Source organism: Ambystoma mexicanum, chromosome 1p, assembly GCF_040938575.1.
Source record: "Ambystoma mexicanum isolate Mex_15411 chromosome 1p, UKY_AmexF1_1, whole genome shotgun sequence".
Lineage (NCBI taxonomy): Eukaryota > Metazoa > Chordata > Amphibia > Caudata > Ambystomatidae > Ambystoma > Ambystoma mexicanum.
Genome location: NC_090921.1, coordinates 1,261,115,386 through 1,261,129,587, shown reverse-complemented (window position 1 = coordinate 1,261,129,587; position 14,202 = coordinate 1,261,115,386).

Here is a 14,202-nt window from a genome sequence, read left to right as displayed (position 1 = left end):
TGCATTTCCCCCGTCCTCCTACTGACAATTTCCTGTCTGAGAGCAGGGCAAAACAGTGCAGGGGGGAATATCGTGTTCCCTGGTACAAGGTAACATTTCTGTACAGCTTATCTGTGTTTCTCCTGGAGCCTAAGGTCAGTCTGCTCTAAAGCTTGGGAAAAGGGTTTTCTCTAGAGGAGCACCTTGCAGCTGCACATTATTACAATTAATGGTTCAGGTGAGAAAACATGGTTGAGATAGGCGGACACCTAACGTATAGATTAGCTATGCTTCTGTAACGGCTTCAAGGTTCTACAGTGTAAGACAAACAACACGCTCAGCAGAATGTGCATTCCTGTCGTGTAAGTGTCTAAGAGTTCATGCCACGGTCTTCTACCACGTTCAGAGTGAAAACACAGTTTAAGCAGAGAACTGAACCATGTAGCCAAGATGGCGGATGAAACAAAATGGCAGCATGGCTACCATTATTGTGCCAATAGATTTTTTGCGTGATGCAAATGTGCTTAGGCCAATATGCATACCTCAGGGACACTAAACTAAATATATTTTCACACAAGTGGCATTATCCTTCACATTATCATACAGTAAAGTAGTGTAGCAGGATGAATTTTCTTGCAGATCGGAGAGGGGGGTGAGGGGGAGTTAGACCACTGTGAGGCCACAATTAGTTTATTACTTTTTAATGTCTGTTGTTGCTATGCCTTTGCCATTTCTTCTCTCTCCTCCTACTCTTTCCTGCTCTTCATAAGTCTCTATAAGATCATTTTATGGTTAAGTTATAGGGTTATGTCGATAGATATATGCGTTGGCTAATTATTCTCCAAATATCTGTTCAGTACCATAATGGCCAATCCTCTCCAACGATGCCCTCTGAAAACAGACGTCACCTGTGAATGCTACTTATTTTACCTCATGAATGGTAACTATTGTCTCTTGGAATGCTAAAGGTCTACGATCCCCAATTAAGAGACTGAGGAGTTTATGTAATCTGAAGAAAATAGGCGCTCAGGTTGCCATAGTTCAAGAAACCTCTCTTTCATGGAAATAATCTGCCAAATTTAAAAGTGAATTGGTTGTTGAAGTTATATACTGGCAGGCGGAGGGCAAAAAAGGTAAAGTTGATAATCTGTTCCACACAAACATTTCTGGTCCATTTTCTCGACTCAAGTGGATGTTAAAGGTAGATGTGCATTAGCACAACTTACTGTTTATAAGACACATTTAACCATTATGAACCTATACGGCTCTAGCCAAGCTGCTTCTGGCGTAGTTAGCACCACCTAGTTAATGGTCTGAATAGTACTTCCCTGTTGTATGGAGGATACTGCAACCTCCCCTTGGGCCCTCTTTTAGATACAAAATCAATTTGCAGTTTCTTTCCCTCAAAGATGCATAAAGCTTTTGAGCGCTTTGTGCCCGAAAGTGATTTAGCCGATGATTGGCGCCTATGCAACCGTTATATGATGAAATACACATTTTATTCCCCAACATACACCTCCCATTCTAGAATTGACTATGTTTGTCTGTAAGTGATTGATGCCTAATGGTTTGCATGGCTGAAATCTCCCACCTTGTAATTTCACACGATGCCCCTTCATAATAGCTTTGGACTGGAAAGGTGTTTACAACAGATGGCATCTTAACTCAGGCTACTGTAGAGGAGCAAATACATGCCTCTGCAGGAAATCCCGCCCCCTACCTCCTGTATGTTCGAAGCCTGATATTGTGCCATGTTTGACACGAGCAGTTGTGCGAATTCAGCAGCGAATATTCGAAAGAAGGTATCCACTGAGAAAACCCTATCAAATGTATTCCCGAAGAAATGACAATCTGAGGGAGGAACTACCTGAAGGAATATGAAAAGGAGCAAAGAGAGAAGCTAGTGGCGTCACAAGAAACATGCGTGATGCCCGAGAATAGTGGCTGAAGAGAATGCATGAATCTTACAGAAACTGATGACGAAGTTAAGAATTCAATAAACTTTCATATGCGAAAAGAAAATTGCAAGTGTGCGAAGTGCTGCAGAAAATCAACTCTTCAATAAATGTACAGAATCTATAACGCAGGTAGATTAAATCATTTTACAAGCTGGCTATATGTAGTGAATAGACTGTAGGCGAAGTCACCATTGTACAGGAGCTGGACAATAGTTTCATGAATTTAGTAAGCCAGGACCCATGGAGAGAAAAGGCGAGAATTGTATTGTAGCAAGAATAAGCTGAGATTGTGGAAGTGCATGGTGAAGCTGTTGGCCTGGTATTAAAACTGAAGCAGCCAAGGTTGGTTATCTATTCTTGAAAGCAGTGAATGTGCGAACGATGAATCATCCCTTGTTAAGGTGCAAAGAAAGAACACCAAGAGTGCCCAGTTTTATTCATTTAAGGCTTTTAAATGCTGCAAAATGGACCAAATCATAGTCTCCCATCACATGAGCCAAGGATGGAAATAGAGTTGAGCTTGGAGTCCTAGAACAATGATAGTGAGTGCCTACACTCCCATATATTCCCGCAGACAAGGACACTTTGCAAGGCCAAGTTCGAAAACAATCTTCATGGCAGAAGGCATGGGTGATGGGAGATGTTGGGCTAATTGGGTGGGGAGGTAAAGTCAAGTCCACCTCCTGGCACCTGGGTCTGAGATTACGTGCTGCTAAGTGAACCGAATGTCCACACATGGCACGAGCATGCCAACCAATTGCAGAGGACTGTATAACGAAGTGCCTTATAGTTTGAAGACCAATGATAAACTGTGTTCTTAATATGGTTGAAGATGACATGTTTTAGGTAGGCATAAAATGTCCACCTGACAGTGGGCAGCCAATCACAATACTAGTCCCTATAGAAAGTATATTTAGATATATCCATTAGCCAATCCCAACCCTTGATAGGTTTTCTATTATTTGCCACGTATTATGTGTCATGTCTGACGTATTTTTTGCATATAAAGATGTTTTTATGAGAAAATCGTTGAGAGCTTGAGCGAACATCCTTTGATGTCTGTTGTAACTCCCTGTTTTAGATAATTGTTAATAAAACAGTATCTTTGCGATCTTCCTGAGTTGGTTTGATTATTTGTGTCTGAGTTATTCTGCAACCCCATCCATTTCCTGCAGGTTACTAAAGGGCCATAAACTCACTACCTTTGTGTTCAAGAGTTCAGGGCTTCGATAAAGAAATTTGCACACACGTTTTTCCAGTTACATAACATCAGTGACATATACTTTACTACTGTATGAGATGCATTTAAACAGCCCTTCCCGCCTTTATCATAAGATTTGTGGCATGGAAACATAGGTGAGCAAAGCAAACAGCACTTAAAGCCCTCAGATATTAGAAGTTTGGAGCAGAATTACTTACATATCACAACCAACGATAGGTTAAAGGCCCACATGCTTGCTAAACTTTAGTACAAGAGGCAAAGCTCTTAAAAACAATCTGGTATATTGTTGAAGTGTTAATCTAAGTTGTTTGGGTGTCAGCAAAGCTAGTTCCTTACTTAACTCTTACTTAAAGGAAAGAAACCATAACAACAACATTCCATCAACCGAACTGTCTGAAGTCGGAAGAGGTATGCACCTGCAAGACATGTAGGAAAAAGGCCAAAGCTTGGGACCGTGATGGATTTCTGATAGATTTCTTTCTTACTTTCTTAGACTTCTTTCTCCAAAGTCAGAAGTTTCTTTTGACTGTTACTAATCTGGCAAAAGCGTCAAGGGCACCGTTTTTAATGCCATGCAATTCCATGCCAACTTGGGAAAAAAAAACCCTTTTGGCTAAGAATCATAGGCCCTTTTTTCTGATTAATGCAGAGCAAAGATATTTGACAAAATGTTTGTGCTGTGTCCCAGGCCCCTATTTCCCAAATTAATTCATAAGGACCAGACAGGTTTTGTCAAGGACCTCTTTTCCTCAACAAAAACTCAACTTTTCTGCAATATTCTAGATTTAGGAAGAATAGAAGGACCTTATGCAGCAATTACACTTGAGACTGAAATGCCCTTTGACAGAGACTGCTGGTCCTTTCAGAATAAAACCCTCCACTGACACATTTTGGCCAAAGATTTCTTTCTCTAAATTTTAGATTATATCAAGGTCCTAGAGTGACTATCTTTGTGAATGGTATTTCTACCCAATACTTTACTCTCCGTTAAGGTACCAGACAGGGCTGTCGTCCCTCTCCACTCTTATTTATAATAATTTCAGAGACGCTCCATCAGCGCATCTGGAACAAATAGTTTGCTTCTGGTGTTGGACCTCAGGCATTCCAAGTCAAAACGTCTGCATATGGAGACTTCATTTAAGATTATCTGGCAATCCCTCACCAGTCAGTACAGGAATTTCTCTATGGAATTGAACAATATTCTAGTCTCGGGCTGTAAAATAAATATAGACAGGACAGAGACCATACCTCTAAATAAGGCCTGTCTCATTAAAACATTCTTATGGTTCTGATCTACTTTGCAACCATCTCATTGTAAGTACTTAAGTGTTTGGTAGTGTAATGACGTGTGTGAGACATTATTATGAAAGATGAAGCCTTCCCTCTAGTGAAGAGGTGGTCAGCTGCTATTCCTCTCTTGGTGGGGATAATTGCCCTATGATTCTATATGTTCTTTCTGTGTCACCCTTAGACTGGCCAACCTCCTTTTTCAATAATATCAATAAGAGCCTCACAGAATTTCGATGGAAAGGGAAGAGACTGAGCATCTTGCTGAAACGGCTTTAGATTTATTCATCACAGGGTGGAGTAGGGTAGTAGTAATACATATCTTAACTCATTCACAATTATTAAAGGCCTCCAATAGTTCACAGACCTTACTAAGAAGGCTTTCTAGGTGTCATATAAACTGGGATACCAATATATCTGTGGTGTTTTATTTTCCTTTTTGCACAATACTTCTCCTCTGTACTTTGTTTGAAATGGGTATATATGTAAATGTTCATGTTTCACTTTATGAAATCTCAAATGAAATCTCCCTTTTGTTCTTTTTTATATACATTTTTTGTTTTAGGGTGTTTAATTTATTTTAACATGTTTTATAACATTCTATAACAGTTCCCCACTCAAAACAAAAAGCAAAGCAAAGAAAAAGACAGGAGTTTCAATAAGAAGTATAAGATTACAAAATATATAATAAATACATATGAGCCTACATTTTTCCTTTAAAGAAAAGATACATCATATAAGCAACGTTTTCCCTAAAGTGTAAGTAAGTAGCAATAACATAGTTACTTTACCCTTTTCATTTATTTATTGTATTTAGTTCATTAAGAACTTTTACAATTCTTGTTGCTTATGATGAATTACACATTCACTACAACTATCACATGTCCTTTTTTCTAGATTATATACTGCTAAAAAGAAACATGTTAAATACTTCACTCAGGCATTCTGCCCTGGTGCTCCGTGTTCTTACCTCACAAAAGTATGTTCCCCGGATTTTAGGCATTTTTTTACTTATCTTCTTTTTAACATTGTAACAACTTTTGAACACATAGGTGCTTGGACAAGGCATTTTATAGGAGGAAAGATGCTGCCATCTCTGTAAACATGAGATTGAAACCAGTCGCAATGTCCTAACTGCTTGCATTTTTGAAGGAGAAATACTTTAAGGGATGTGGCCATTTTATTAGCCATTTTATTAGCCACCCGGATAGTCTGCTACCCAACCAATTTTGGTTCAATTTTATGTGGCGGAGTTGTTGGTGGTTACTTCAGCCACACATTATATCAGGAAAGTACTTGCACTTTTTGTTCACACTGTCCTACACAGCTACATATTTGATATCTGTCCTTTTAGCCTGATAGCATTATTGACAATCTATTTGTTGTATATTTTAATTGTTGTGCTTGAGTAGTGTAACAAAGAGTTTTATGTACATCTATGTATACAAATCTTTTTTATTGAGCTTATTTATTGATTTCACATCTGATTGTTTTTGATGTAATATTGTTTAGTACAATTGTGTAATTTTGTGGATGAATTGGTGCAAAAGGTTCCCTTCCCTCGCTTCCTATTTCAACACGTTAGGCTGGTTCCTCTGTGGTCAGGCTGCAGAAGCCAATAGGCAAACAGCTTGTTTGGCTTCTGCAGCCTGAACACTGTCAAACCTTCTATGATTGGCTGTCATCTCCCAAACAGGAGAGGGCAGCTAATCATAGAAAGTGGACTTCGGCTTCGAGTCCCTAAACAGAAACTATTCTGCCGAAGCCGGATAGCTGTATTTCAGCTGAACTTCGGCAGAATAGGGACTCGAAGCCGAAGTTCGGTACAGCCCTAGTCCCAACAGTAAATTTAAAAGTAGCTAATTTACAAGGAACATGGTTTGGATATGCAGCAATGGTTGTGGCTAGGAAGTATACTCTTTGTACTTTGGTCGTACGGCGTAGGTCGTAGGTTAGACACTGAAGATGCAAGGGCCAGACTCCAGCATACTACTACCATAGATTAGACGTGTATATTCGCATGTGTTGAAAATGACTGCCAATATACTTAATCCTTACTTTGTTCAGAATCCACTTATATTTTTTAAATGCTTTTCATACTTGCCGGAAGTATCCCTTTTTTAATTTCTGTGATAAAAGAAAAAGGTATGTTAGTCTTTGCATTTTATGAAAACTTACTACATTGCATAATAGACAGGTTACCTTTTTTTACCCTCATATTTAGTTTACAAACCAGTGTACTGTGCATTGTGCTCAGTTTCTGTGTTTGCTTTTCTAATCCTTGGGTTTGGGAAAAAAAAACCTTGTCGGATTAAAAAAAACTTTCTTTTCCTTTGGTACTAACTACTTCCTTGTTTCCTTTGAGTGTTTCCTTCATCTTTCTGATTAATTTTATGTTTGTTGCCTTCCTACCGATTTTTAACAACAGTTACATACCTGTAGGCGTATTGTAACTGTGCATTTGTTCCTACAGATCTGTGATATTCATTTATTTGTGTCGTTGTTATATACTGTTTCCTTCATCTTTCTGATTAATTTTATGTTTGTTGCCTTCCTTCCGATTTTTAACAACAGTTAGATACCTCTAGGCGTATTCCAACTGTGCATTTGTTCCTACAAACTGTGATATCCATTTACTTGTGTCATTGTTATATCCTCTTGGGCAGTTAGATACCTATTGGCGTATTCTAACTGTTTGTCGTCTTTCGCATAATTGTTTGGCAATCTTGAAGTACAGATTATTTGTTAAATTTTGGCTTTCAGAACATTAAATATACATTTGTAAGATTAGCTGGCAATCTTTGTTTTAGAGTAATGGTGTTATCATTACATTCAAACCATCCACATTTCTTTTTAATGTATGCAGTATAGTGACCTGCATTGGTTGTAGTTCCTGCATGGTAGATTATACCTATTGTTGTAAAGGTTTTCTTTCCAAGTGACACTTGACCGTGTGTGAATCCAGTCAGTTTGCAGTTGTTTTTGGTACCATCTGCATTATAACGTAGAAGCACAAGTATTATGTAGGCACTATGTTATTGTATCAGTAAGGTGGAGCGATTGTCTGAATTGCAAATAGTACATAATCTGCCATGGTTTGCATTCTGTACAAGTTGCTGAAATTGAATGCTTTCAAAATTTGGTATGGAAACATACACAAATCGCTCATTCGGGATTTCTTCTTGTATCACATTGCTACAGAGAGTGCATGTATGTTTCCACATGTACGAAATCTGGAAGATTTCATTTACAGGTATGCTTTTGTTTTCCAATACTAATAGTAAGGACATTAGAAATTCTTGTGGATCTTCTTGTGAGTTCAGAGTGAATCTCACCATTCCAGCACAGTCGTCCAATTCTTGCCGTATTCCATGAACACTGTATGTGTTGTCAGGATTGCTTGTTGCATTTCTAGAAGCACTAACATTTGCAAACACAATTGGTCTGTACTGTGCAAGTAAATATTGTTAACAATTGGTGGCAATTGAAATAGAATATTCATTGCTACATTTGCATAGCAACTTTCCCCACTTTCATTTGCAAATTTGAATGGACCAGCTACTTCTGTATCTGAGTGCATTTTTCAGAATTTCTGTTCCTTCTTTGCCGACGGCCCTGGTTTACATTCCCTAATAGGTTCTTCTTTGTTTGTGGTAATTGCTTCTTTTCTTTTCTTTGAGGAATTTGCTGTTGGATTCTGTTGCATTTCTGTTTCATTTAGTTTTCTTTTACCACATTTTACTTTATCTGGAACAATATATTGTTTCAGATGAGGGGTGTACAGTGAACGCAGTCTATTGTATTCTAGAATGCAAGGAATATCAGCTTTCACTTTACTTGCATCAAAGTTCATTAGCACTAAACCGTCAAGTGTACATAAGCGTGATAATGCTACGTAGCTCATACCTTCCTTAAAGACTGTGTTTCCTATATCTATCAATGCTTTGTCTAGGGTAAGCCCTTGGAATTTATGAATGGTAACTGCATATGCAAGAGTTAGAGAAAATTGTTCTCTATGTACATACATGTCTTTGAAGAGAAGGAATCGAGCAATTGAGCGCCGTATCCTTTTCACTTCTGAAACTTTATCAAAGCGAATATTGACAAACTGAATGTTGCTGTCACGTGGGTATGATTGAAAGCCAACAACTGTACCTAGTGCTCCATTAACTAGCCCTTGCTCGACGTCAAGGTTACGTTTAAGCATTACTCTACAATTTATGGATAATTTTAATATTTTTTCCAACCCAGCTGTGTTGGAGATTGAATTTTCTAAACTATTTAGTCTTGTTGTGGCTTGTTCACACATGGGTACTGTTATGCCATGTACCTCTAGTTTTTCTGGGTGCTAATTCCATTATTGGTTGCATTATTGCTTTATTTAACATTGTTTCATTGAATTTGAAACAGCTTGCAAGAGTTGGCATTAAGGCCATACAATTGACATTTTTGTGCCGTATTTGTTCCATAACATCAGTTGCACATGCATTATTGCCATAAAGTGCATGAATGTGCCGGTTTTTCAATACAACTTGTGCTTCTTGTGATAGTACACCAACTCTAATACTTTTTAAGATGTTGGCATAAGTGAGATCTGCAGATTGCTGCATGTTCTCAGTTAATTCTCTGTATTGGAAATGTTGCCAAAGGTTGACATTACCTATGTTACCAACAGTTCTCCGGCAGAGTGTGTGGCCTAAGGTTTTAAAAATAGGTTCACCTTTCACTGGTGTTAATTGTAGAAGATCTCCGAAAACGATAATGTGTTTCCCTGTAAAGAGTTCTTCGTTGTTACTTTTAAGTACTTCTTGCAATCTGAGGTGAATCAAAGCCAACATTAGGTTGGAGACCATGCTCACTTCATCTGTTAGTAGCATTTTCATTTGTTTTAATACTCTGCATAATTCCATTGCAGCTTCTGCAGAAAGTTTGTAATAGTCTAATTTATTTTGATGCTCTACTGGAAGCAGTAGTAATCGCTGTAAAGTGACACTGCCTATGTTGTAGGCAGCTAAACCTGTGGGGGCCATTACAACAGCTGACAATTTGTTGTTTGTCAATTGTTGAAGGAACTTGCTGATGATTTTGATTAAGAATGTTTTCCCTGATCCAGCTTCACCACTCACGTACAGCAGTATAGGTTTGTAATTTTGGCAGGTACATTCTTTATTTTCGTGTTGTACACCATGTACAATTTGTTTTGTTACGTCTTCAAAAATGGTGTGCTGATCTTTGGTAAGTTTTGCTTGTTGTACAGTCAAGTCTTCTGTATCTTCTTGATACTGATACATGGTGTTTTCTACTTCTGCCATAGCTACTTCAGCCTCATTTGCTATAAGTGGTTGTCCTAGTGGTTCTTGACTTCCTGTTACAGAAGGTTGACTGCTGTCGGAAGAGTCCTTATCTAGTTGGGCCTGAAGTTCTTCTTCCTGTTGCTGCTCATTGTGTAACATTGTTTTTTACTGCATAAAGTTCACATCGGTGATAGCGCTTTCATTTGTTTTGAAAGCATCTTCATAGCAGTCATAGTTTTCTAGTATGTCTTCCTCTTTTCTCCATGGTTTGAAAAGTTGTAACAGAGACATGTAATATAGTTCTTTCTGTTGAGGAGTTTTTACATGATTAATTAAGCTTCGTTTGGTAAGTTTCACTAAGCTCCCTTCACAATCGGTCACTCTATATCTACGTTTGCTTTCATCGGGTTTTACATTATTCTTGTATGCAAAGTTTTGATCTATGTGGTATAGACACATGCTTTTCAAAGTCCTACTCCTGTTTGGATAGTATGTGTCCAGTAAATTGTTGTTTAGAATGTCTTGGCTGTTGAGATCATTTCTGGCAATTGTTTCTATGTCCTCATATGATTTTAGCACTCTTTTTCTAGATTTTGCAGGACCAAGACTTAGCCATACTATGTTGTCTGATTTACCATACAAAGCAGTACCGGTTAAACGATCTGTTGCTTCGTAGGTGCCACATTCTCTATGAGATTGAATTTTTATGCCTAGGATGTACAATTTCTGTGATAATGTTTTGTCTGATGCTAGGTCATCCCAGAGGTCTTGAAGCTCTGTTTTTTCTGCTTTTGTTGAGTAGGATGTAACATATCGTGCAACAGCAGTTGAATTGTCTGCAATGTATTGCACATCTATGTTTGCATTCCATCAGAGGGCAATGATTGCATTGTAATCATTGATATACTTTGATTCTTCCCTTCTTTTTATGTAATACGTGTTCTTAGGTGATTTACCTTTAACACTATGTCGAACTGAAGACATGAAGTTGTTTACTTCACCTGTTTCTGTAACTGGTCTAGGGAAACCAAAACAGCATTTGGTGTAGTATTTACCTTTGTTTTTGTATTTGCGGCGACAATATTTGCCACATTTGTGTCTTTGAAATTGTAAAATCTGCCCATGCAGCTCACTATGTGCCTGTTGTGAAGGGATTTCACAAGTGACATATTTTTGGAAAAACTGCAAAACAGTGCTATCACTGTTGTGACCAAATTTCGGTGCACCTTTGATCCATAAAAGCATGTGAATATGTGGTGCTCCTCTCGCTTGGTATTCTTTTCTCCAAAAGAAGGGTTGCACTTCTCCAAGGGGAGGAACAGTTTTATTGCAAATAAAGTGTAGCATGGCAATGAAACGATGATGGAAATTTCTTGACACATTAACTGGATTTAGAGAGCAAAGTCCCCCAGGTGTTAATATATCTATGTTGTTTTTGTTGCTGTTTGCTATACGTAGAAACTCATATAAATCTTCCCATGCATATTCTGCACAACTTAGCGTAACAAACCAAGTCGGTGGTCCAAGGTTTCTGATCAAACAATGCACGTCTCCGTGCCGTTGGAACCAGTATTCCTTTGTACCACTCATGTTTGCAAACAAATTTGTTATACTTGATTGTAAAACCTCATCTTTTTCCTGTACCTTTTGTGTTAACTGTGTAGCTGACGTATTTTGAAAGTGGGTTCCAGATTTTAAAATGTGTGCAACTCCATAACATAGTGTTGCTAATTCACTTTCATAGAGTAGGTGGAATATTTATTCCACATTTTGTCTAAATCTGGGATCTTGCGAATACATTCGCAAAGAGCGGTATTCTGATGCCCCAATCTTAGTGGGTCTATCATCGTATCTTCCACCTTTGCCAGTAGCAAATAGCAGTGGAAAAGCACGTGCTTCTATACTTTTTTCCCATATACTCATTGGTGACCCTTTGGTTTGTCGCATTTGGTAAGTTTCTAGTGCATCATCTATGCTTTCATTGGAATGCAATGGATGAATTATGTAATGGTCCAAACGAGTGGATACTGTAGCAGGATCCAGAAGTTCGAATTGTCTAGTTTCTGATGGCTCTTGAATTATTTCAGTTGTTTCCTTTAAGCTTTCATCAATATTTATTTCCTTGTAGTACGCATTATTGTCTTTTAGATATTGCAATGCTTGTCTAACTTTATGTAAGTCCACCACTTGTTGCCAATTTTTTTGTCCTTTGTTGGTACACCATTTACCAAGACTATTAAAGAATGCTCTATTGAACGTTGCACTCCTAGAGTGTGTACATTTTCCGTTAGATCTAATTGCAAATAAACTACTTTGCCATGAATGCCTTTCACCAATTCAGAGGAAGGTAATTTTGCTGTTTTTGGATGAAGGCGTGTAGTTGCTTGAAATGGGTGAACTGTTTGAATTATTATGCTCCCATACAAATTGAGTTGTTGCAGGATTTTTGGTAGTGGGAACAATTCCAAATGATTTGTAATAGCATGTGAAGGAGTGTGGTTGTTGTCTAATTTTGTAGTACAGTAACTGCAACATATTAGGCATTCAGTTAGTTCATATTTGTTTTCTGCTAAAAGGTAGAGAGCTAATTCAAACCATTTAGAGTCTTCATTGTCTTCTATTTTGTATGCTATGTATACATTTTTTGTGTTCCTTTTGTAAAACGTTCTATGGCAACACACACATGCATGGTTTGGTACTTCAGCTGATGACCTTTTAAATTTTACTATTTCTTTTCTGTATGTGTGTAATAGAAGGTTGCTATGTGCAGAATTGTTGCTACTATGTTTGAAAACTATTGCATTTTGTAAGTGGCTTTCACTTCCAAAATACTTTCTCTGAATACGGTCAATTTCTTCTTGTAAGTGTTTGGGTGAACCATGCTGAAGAGTGTTATTTAAATTGCCTAATTCTGAAATTGTAGTTTTTTCGCATAGTATATTTTATACACTAGATTTCTGACACTTGAATGATGTATTGATATCCTTTTGATGTCATGGAAGGTGCTTTTGCAAATAGGCCCAGAAATGCAGGCTAATGAATGTCCTTGTAGTCCTGTGTATTTGCGCACTGGACAAATATCCGTATTTTGCAGCATTTTACTTTTGTCTTTACCTTTTCCATACTGATTGAGGAACTGACGTAAAGATTTGAAAGCTTTGTTTGGAATGGCACACATTGATGTGCACGGCCATTTGTATACTGGACGGTGTAGTTCTGCTGAATCGAGAGGTAATTCTGATTTTACAGAGGATACTTTTGTGAGCAGTGTTTCTTGTTCCATGATGGTAGTATTGATTTTCTCATACCCTCGTCCACTGCTATGAATGGCAATTGTGTTTGTTTGATTTTGTTTTTATGCTTCTTCATTAAAATATGGTTCTGTGGTTGTTGTGTGACTCCATTCACCACCACAAACATTTAAAAAATTATTTTTGTTCACATTCCGTTTGTTGCTGAGTTTCTTTTGTAGTGTGGTACTTAATATTTTTAGTGGTTTCATCCTATTTAACACTAATATAAACAACTTCCTTTTAAGATGGATTGCACTGTTCACGAGAGCTTGTAGGATTAACTTTCTACGGTAGGTTTTAAGGGGTGAGGACGATTTCGGTCCTCTTTTTAGTAGATTCTGAAAGACTCTGTGATGAAACATTTTTGATAAAATACTTTTTTTACTATGGATTCTTGTTACACTAACAGGATTAGTAGGAGCATTGTTAGCTGTACTGGCAGACGATTTTTTTGCCAACATTTTTGTGTTTTGTGACACATTTTGATGGAGTATGTAAAGTTTCGGTAGTGGAGGCTTCTTTTGTTTTGCTAACCGACTGCATTAGCTGGTTTCTTCCAACATTCTCTACAAACTCTACAACAGATGGATGCTTAGATTGGGCACTTTTATTTTTATTTGCTCTACTTCTGTGTTCCTTTCTACAGAGTTGCTTTTTGGTAGGCATTCTTTGGTGTCTGTTGAAAAAAAGAAGGCATACTTTGGTCTGTTGTATAATGTATCTGTGCTGTGTGCATGAGTGCATGAGTCTGATGGGGAAGCTCTTTGTTATGGTGTGTGAATATGCATTGGACTATTGCAATGATTTGGGAAGGCTATTTTACTGTTTGTATACTATTACAATGTGCTTCAGATGCGAGTACAAAGTGGGCTAGTGGTGACGAGAAGCATTATTAATAAATGAAATGCCATAAACTTGCAACAACAACTACTTTTCGAAATCTAACCTTCTAAGGATTACATACGTTATTTGAGTTCCAAACACACAGGGATTTGTGAGCCGTTCTGCCTGTTATTCTTTGTTTAATAAATGGATATTTCTAGGTAGAATGGTTCAGAAATCAATGTTTGCTTTGGTGCCCAAATTAAACAAATAACCCATGCAGCCTCTTTGAGGAGTAGTTACAATATAAAGGTAGTACTGTACTTACTTTTTTTGCAAAATGACCA